Source organism: Triticum urartu, chromosome 6 (genome assembly GCF_003073215.2).
Source record: "Triticum urartu cultivar G1812 chromosome 6, Tu2.1, whole genome shotgun sequence".
Taxonomy (NCBI): Eukaryota; Viridiplantae; Streptophyta; class Magnoliopsida; order Poales; family Poaceae; genus Triticum; species Triticum urartu.
In genome coordinates, this window is record NC_053027.1 from 211,866,191 (window position 1) to 211,874,674 (window position 8,484).

Consider the following 8,484-nt stretch of genomic DNA (forward strand, 5'->3'; position numbering starts at 1 on the left):
TTGCGATTTTTTGGGCGCGACGCTAATATTGTGCGTCTGTGTAACGCCCCGTGACCGATGTGCCAGGTGTCTTCCAGTTATTCGCTATCGTTGCCATGTCATTTACTTGCGTGTTGCATTTCATCATGTCATCATGTGCATTGCATTATCATGTTTTCAAAACTTGCACTCGTCCGGGTTCTCTAAGTTTCTCTCCGTTGTCCGTTCTGAGCCAACCCCACTTGCACGCGCCCGCGGCATGTCCGAAATATTATTTTATAAGTGGCCGGGAAATGTTCTCGGAATGGGTTGAAAGTTGGCATGCGGTGTTGTTTTGTTGTCAGTAGACCGCCTGCCAAGTTTCATCGCATTCGGAGTCCGTTTGACGTCCCAACGGATAAATATAGCGGCAATAGTAGCCGGTCTAACGTCGAACGTTTTCGGTCTCCGGAAACAGTCGCCGGGCCTCCCTCTCTTCTCTTCTCTCAGCTCGAGACCGTCTGCACAGCCCACCTAGTCCATCCTCCTTCCCCTCTTCGCTTCCGGAGTTGCCCGATGCGATCGCACGGTCCGAAACCCTCTCTGCACAGTGCATCAAACCCCTCACGTGAGCGTCCGAAAGTTGTCCCGAACCCGACCCGGACAGTCGTTACCGTTGTGTCCGAATCATCCCCAAACATCTACAAAATGTCTCCATTTTCTTATTTGGGCGCCCTAGCCTATTTTTCCTGACCGTCCGATTACGATCGGAGGAACGGTTTAGCCCCTGCCCTAATCCCCTTGCTATATAAAGTAGACCCTAACCCTAAAACGTAGGGAGCTGTCCCATCCTTCCTATTCTGCGCCGCCACTCAACCAAATCCTCTCGGGATCCCCTCCCGATCCTTCTCCACCCAACCAGCACCTCCGACCACCTCCCTGGATTTGCGCCGCCGACCAACCGCAGCCGCCAGCCTCCCCTGCTCATGCCCCGAGCCTCCCGTCGTCCAGGAGCACAAGCTCCATCGCCTCGCTGCCGCCAACCGGAGCAGCCCGTCATCCCCGTCCTTGCCGAACCTCGCCGCTTCGCTGGATCCCGCCGTCTCGGCCCCGTCCCCGTCGTCCATACGCGCCTCAAGCCACGGTCGCCTTCGTCCCCGCAACCCTCGAGCTTCTCGCAGGGAATCGTTCGAGCTCCTCCCGTGGCCCTGTGTCCCTTCATCTCCGCCTCCTTCCGGCCAGCCGTCGCCGGCCAAGCCGAGCAGGCAACAGCATCGGCCACTGCCCTCCATGGAGCCCAAGGCGCACCGCTGGAGCTCCATCCCCGCGCCCGATTTGCTCCAAGCCGCGCCGCCGGCCAAGTCCCTCGACCCACCCACCGGAGCCACCTCCTTGCTGTCCCCGGTGCCGTCGCGCACCTGCTTCCTCTGCTTCGAGGACGAGGCCAGCGCCAAGTCCTCCTCGAGTCCCCTGCCTCGGATCCATGCTCGCCGCGCCAAGTTCTGCAGCTGTACAACGCCATTAGGGAGTCGTCGCCCCGCCAAGTCCCTCGCCGGAGTTAGCTCGTCCCCAAGTCCACCGCCGCTTTGCCAAGTCCCTCGACCCGCCTCTGCTCGCATGCTTCGCCATGGCCGCCGGCCTCTGTTTTCCCGCTGTGAGCAACTTCCTCCATAACCGAGGCTTCGATCTTTTCCTAGATCCGTTCTGGCATGTAGAGGTTATTTAGAGTTGCCACTATGTTCCACAGCAAGCATATCAGCTAGCCTAGTGGCCAGCGCAGCCTCTATCCATTCAAGGGGTTTGGGGTTCGAGTCCCAGCCACCCCAATTTTTGCTTAGTTCTTTCTGTTATTTTGCACTCCCACATCTGCTGCTGGGCTTGCACAGTGCATAGATTCGGCCCGTGTTGTTTTTTTCCTGCTAGGACGAATTTTCCTATTATCTAGAGAACTGCATATTTACAGTTTACCCCTCCATGTTCATGCATTAATAACTCTTGAACCGTGCATCGGTTTAAAATGGTTTAAATATGTAAAATGATTAGTTTTTCATCTAGTTTCATAATATGCCACTTTCATCTATGTTTAAAATGTTTAAAATGATGTTTGCTTATATTTGCCTATTGCCATGTTAAAATGATTTAATTCATAACTAAATAACCGTAGCTCCGTTTTTAACAAACTGTATATGTAAATGGGGTAGAAAATTGCCTAGTTTAACATGGTGCACTCATCTTGTATGTTTAACAACTATAAAATTGGGTTTAGGGCAGAACAGCACCAAACCTAAAATATGCACATGAGGAGTTTCCGGACTTGTTGCTTGTTGTTCCGGCCTCATTTAAACTTGCCTAGATAGGTAGTTTTCATTTGCTTCACCCTCTTGCCATGTTTAACAACATTTAATATTGTTGGGTACATAAACGAGATCGAACTAAATAATTGATGTGGTGCTCCGTCAATATGCAACTCGTTGCATATTGAGCTCCACTTAATTTGTAGTTTTGCTTGTTGCACTTTGCCATGCCATGCCCTCTTTAAACCGGACATGCATCATACTTGTTTGCGCATCATGCCGTGTCTATGTGGTGGTTGTTTACTATGTTGTGTGCTTCTTTCCGGTGTTTGCTTCTTCGGGTTGGTTCCGGTAACGTCGTGATTGTGAGGACCCGTTCGACTACGTCCGTTTGTCTTCTTCATGAACTCGTTCTTCTTCCTTGCGGGATCTCAGGCAAGATGACCATACCCTCGAAATCACTTCTATCTTTGCTTGCTAGTTGCTCGCTCTTTTGCTATGCCTATGTTGCGATACCTACCACTTGCTTATCATGCCTCCCATATTGTTGAACCAAGCCTCTAACCCACCTTGTCCTAGCAAACCGTTGTTTGGCTATGTTACCGCTTTGCTCAGCCCCTCTTATAGCGTTGTTAGTTGCAGGTGAAGATTGAAGTTTGTTCCTTGTTGGAACATGGAGATGTTGTTCCTTGTTGGAACATGTTTACTTGTTGGGATATCACAACATATCTTATTTAATTAATGCATCTATATACTTGGTAAAGGGTGGAAGGCTCGGCCTTATGCCTGGTGTTTTGTTCCACTCTTGCCACCCTAGTTTCCGTCATATCGGTGTTATGTTCTCGGATTTTGTGTCCCTTACGCGGTTGGGATATTATGGGAACCCCTTGACAGTTCGCCTTAAGTAAAGCTCTTCCAGCAATGCCCAACATTGGTTTTACCATTCGCCACCTAGCCTTTTCTTTCCCTTGGGTCGGCCAGCCCAAGGGTCTTTTTTATTTTTTTTCCCCCCCCCCCCGGGCCAGTGCTCCTCTGAGTGTTGGTCCAACCTGTCAGCTGCCGGTGACCACCAGGGGCAACTCTGGGCTGGCCTACCCGTACCTAGGACAATCTGAGTGTGCCCTGAGAAAGAGATATGTGCAGCTCCTATCGGGATTTTTCGGCACATTCGGGCGGTGTTGCTGGTTTAGTTTTACCCTGTCGAAATGTCTTGTTGTACCGGGATATCGAGTCTGATCGGAATGTCTCGGGAGGAGGTCTATTCCTTCGTTGACCGTGAGAGCTTGTCATGGGCTAAGTTGGGACACCCCTGCAGGGATTTGAACTTTCGAAAACCGTGCCCGCGGTTATGGGCAGATGGGAATTTGTTAATGTCCGGTTGTAGATAACTTGAACCTTAACTTAATTAAAATGAATCAACAGTGTGTGTAACCGTGATGGTCTCTTTCCGGCGGAGTCTGGGAAGCGAACACGTGTTGGAGTTATGCTTGACGTAGGTTGGTTAGGATCACTTCTTGATCATACTTTTATCGACCGTGCTTTGCCTTCTCTTCTCGCTCTCATTTGCGTATGTTAGCCACCATATATGCTAGTCGCTTGCTGCAGCTCCACCTCATACCTTTTACCTTACCCATAAGCTTAAATAGTCTTGATCGCGAGGGTGTGAGATTGCTGAGTCCCCGTGGCTCACAGATACTTCCAAAACCAGCTTGCAGGTGCCGATGAGACCGTGCAGATGACGCAACCAACTCAGGAGGAGCTCGTTGAAGATCTTGTCCTTTTGTGTTGCCTTCTTTCTAGTTGATCAGTAGTGGAGCCCAGTTGGGGTCGATCGGGGGACCTTTTGTCGCATTTGGGGTTCTTCTTTTATTTTGGCTCCGTAGTCGGGCCTTGATTGTATCTGATTGATGTAATGCTTTATTCATGTAATTGGGTGAAGTGGCGATTGTAAGCCAACTATGTATCTTCTTCCCCTATTTTATTACATGGGTTGTGTGAAGATTACCTCACTTGCGACATTGCTTTCAATGCGGTTATGCCTCTAAGTCGTGCTTCGACACATGGGAGATATAGTAGCCGCATTGAGGGCGTTACAATCTGTTGGAGATGCTCTAATACCATATTTTTATCCAAATGATAAGTTCACACGAGTTTGGTATGCGGCGTCGCCGCCCGAACTGCTTCATCCCCGTCTGATTTTCTGGTATGAATTTTGAGACTCGTTTCGTTGCCGTGTCACACTCTCGTCATTCGGTCCGACGGGGGTTTCACCCGAACGATTTTCTCTCCATCACTCTCGACCTGTAACTTTATCTCAGTTCGGTAACGTTGCATGAAAAACTGAAAGTGCGTTATATCGACTAGAGGGGAGTGAATAGGCGATTTTTATGAATCTTCACTGAGGAATTTCAGGGTGAGGAAATTCCTGAGTGAAGAACTACTTGCAGCGGAATAAGTACTCAGAAGTAAACATAACATTGTATGAGCATGGTCTTCCTGATGAAATGAAAACAAGCACATAGTACAGAAAGCGTAAACACAGGATAACATAGGATAAGACAAACAGACTGAAGAAATTGAACTGAGGAAATAGAGAAAGTCTTCAGTCAAAGTCTTCAAACAGATATGAACAAGCACACAACACAGAAATGAGGAAATGAAAGGGTTGAGGAAATGGAACCAGGTAGCTTGGTGAAGATAATGATTTGGTAGACCAGTTCCAATTACTGTGACAGTTGTACGTCTGGTTAGGGCGGCTAGGTATTTAAACCTGAGGACACACGGTCTCGGACACCCAGTCCTGAACACGCAGCTCAGGACACTCAGTCCTCACTGTATTCTCCTTGAGTTAAGGTCACACAGACCTCGCCCAATCACTCGTGGTAAGTTTTCAGGTGACTTTCAAACCTTCACAGACTTGGTCACTCGGCGATCCACAATTTCCTCTTGGATGCTCTAGACCATGACGCCTAACTGCCTGGAAGATGCACAGTCTTCAAAGGTAACAAGCGTCGGATCCATGCAGGATCAATCTCTTCAGTGATGTTCAATCACTTTGGGTTTGTAAGTGTTTGGGTTTGGGTTTTGCTAATTTGATGATTTTCACTCAAAGTCCTCGGAGGATGAGATGCTCTCAAATGACAAGTGTCAGTTTCTCTCGGAGTAGCCAACCAGCTAGTGGTTGTAGGGGGCAGCTATTTATAGCCTAGGGAGCAGCCTGACATGATAAGACATAAATGCCCTTCAATGATATGACCGTTAGGTGGGTAGATAATTTGGGACAGCTGGCACATAGCACAGCAACGGTCGAAATTTTGAGTATCAAATTCCTCGGGGCTATCATGTTCCTCACTGTGTAGGCAATCCGCACTGGCGAATTCCTAACTCCTCAATCAGAACAAATTCCTCAAAGATCAGAAGAACTTCGTCTCTGTCACTGAAGAAATTGACTGAGCTGTATGAGAATTTCAATGGCTTCACTCGAAGGGATTGGTAGGTGTAGGATTTTGAGTTGAGCATCACATGGAAAATTTTCCTTAGTATTTCCTCGACCCTCTTTAACAGTGCGGTGTTTACTATGACTCAAAAAAGAGAAAATGAAACTACGAAAACAAAATTCTTCACGCTCCATGTTCCTCGAATGAATACCAAGTCTTCAAGGTCGCACCAATTTCTTCACTTACAAAGTCTTCAGAAATCCAAAGTCTTCAATCGAAGAACTTCATTTTTAGGGGTCGACTTTCTCTGTAAATATCAAACTTCTCATAGACTTATAGACCTATGTACACTCACAAACGCAACAGTCCCTGAAAGTGCGTTATATCGACTAGAGGGAGGGTGAATAGGCGATTTTTATGAAAGTCTTCAAAACGTGGAAGTTATGAAGACAAACGATAGAGATAAACCTATTACCCTGCAGCGGAAGGTAGACTACACTAGGCAAGCCATAGTCAAGTATTCAATAGAGTGAAAGCACAATGACTGATAGCAGCAATGTAGTAAGGATCAGGTAGGAAGATATTGTGAAGCCACACAGAACACGCAGTCACTCAGTGAAGACAAAAGATAGTGCGAACATACAATGACTTCACAAGGAGTAACAGTAAGTAAAGGGAAGGGAAGATGAAACCAGTGACTCGCTGAAGACAATGATTTGTTGGACCAGTTCCAGTTGCTGTGACAACTGTACGTCTGGTTAGGGCGGCTAGGTATTTAAACCTTAGGACACACAGTCCCGGACACCCAGTCCTGAACACACAGCTCAGGACACCCAGTCCTCACCGTATTCCCCTTGAGCTAAGGTCACACAGACCTCGCCCAATCACTCAGGTAAGTCTTCAAGGTAGACTCCCAAACCTTCACAGACTTCGTTCACTGGCAATCCACAATGTCTCTTGGATGCTCAGAACGCGACGCCTAACCGGCTGGAGGATGCACAGTCCTCAAGTGTAATAAGTCTTCAGATCACACAGACAAGAAGACTTAAGTGATGCCTAATTCTCTTTGGCTCTGGGTGGTTAGGGCTTTATCCTCGCAAGGAATTCTCTCTCAAAGGCTTCGAGGTGGGTTGCTCACAAACGACAAAAGCCGTACTCTGAATCTGAGTAGCCAACCATTTATGGTTGTAGGGGGTGGGCTATTTATAGCCACTTGGCAACCCGACCTGATTTGTCCGAAATGACCCTGGGTCACTAAGGAACTAACACGTGTTCCAACGGTCAGATTTCAAACTCACATGGCAACTTTACTTGGGCTTCAAGCAAAGCTGACTTGCCCGACTCTGGACAAGATTCGCTCTCAAAGTCTTCACTCGAAGACATAGGTTTTGTTTAAGCATCACTTCAGTCATTCTGACTGGTTCTCTTGGACCCCACTTAGCAGTACGGTGGTTCCTATGACTCAACACAGAAGAAAGAGAACTACGAAAGATCTAAGTCTTCGAGCTCCATAGGCTTCATGTGGTGTCTTCTCTTGTCATAGTCTTCAATGTGAATATCTTCATATACCACCTTTGACTTCAATGTCTTCATACATTTTTAGGGGTCATCTCTGGTACGAAAACCGAATCAATGAGGGACTTCTACCTGTGTTATCCTTCAATTCTCACAAACACATTAGTCCCTCAACTAGGTTTGTCGTCAATACTCCAAAACCAACTAGGGGTGGCACTAGATGCACTTACAATCTCCCTCTTTTTGGTGATTGATGACAAACTAGTTGAAGTTTTCAACGGGGAATATAATCTGTGAAATTGTAAAGGATAAGGAATTGTCTTCATAAGTTGCAAGGGCTCCCCCTGAAGATGTGCATATAAGTAATTTGCTTTTGGAATGCAAATGCACATGGCAGGTTGTACTTGTGGAGATCCACTTCAACTTATGACGATAATCCACTATGCATGTGAAAGTATATGAAGATAATGACATGCATAATGGAAAATGGACGTCTGCAGAATGATCTAAGTGCGGAATTTATCATTGTAACACAAGGTGGCAGATACGTAGCAGACGACCATCGAGTTTAAGTGTTACAACTCAAAGAACCAACTATAGCAAAACAAGAGTTGTAAGCACGAAGCAAAATATAAAGCACCCGCCCATATGGACCCGCTTGAAGACTATCAACCTCATATGCTTCTCCCCCTTTTGTCAGTAAGGACGAAAAAGGTTTGAAGACATAGAGCATCTACTCGTTCCCATGAGGAGTAGGTGAAGCAGCAGGGGCGTTGGTGGTGTTTGGCGGTGCTGAAGAGCTTGGAGCAGAGTCGAAGCGTGCTGAAGGAGGTGGCGGTGAAGTAGCATCGTCTTCATCCTCGATCACTCTGGCATTCACAGTTGCAGCAGAGGAAGAGAACTCAGAGTCTTCAAGGGATGGAGTTCGTCGCACCACTGCCCTTCGAGGAGGTGTGGAGTCAAACTTGAATCGCTCAGTGAAGCCATCCTCTTGAAGATCATCTTCAGAACACATCAGCGTTAGCCCTTTCCACGTGCGGCGAGAGGTTTCATGGGCAACAAAAGCATTCTTGGTGGCAAGATTGCGAATGCGATTAACATCCACCAAGAGGCTTTGCATCTGACGCTTCCGCCAGTCATGATGCCTGTCATGTTTCTGATGAAGAGCCACAAGAAGCTCTCGGTCATTGAGAACACGAGTGCGCTTCTTGGGTCGTGGAGCAGTTGCACTGTCAGTGGCTTCAGTGAGAGCAGGATGCGGTGCACGTGTAGTGCCAGCC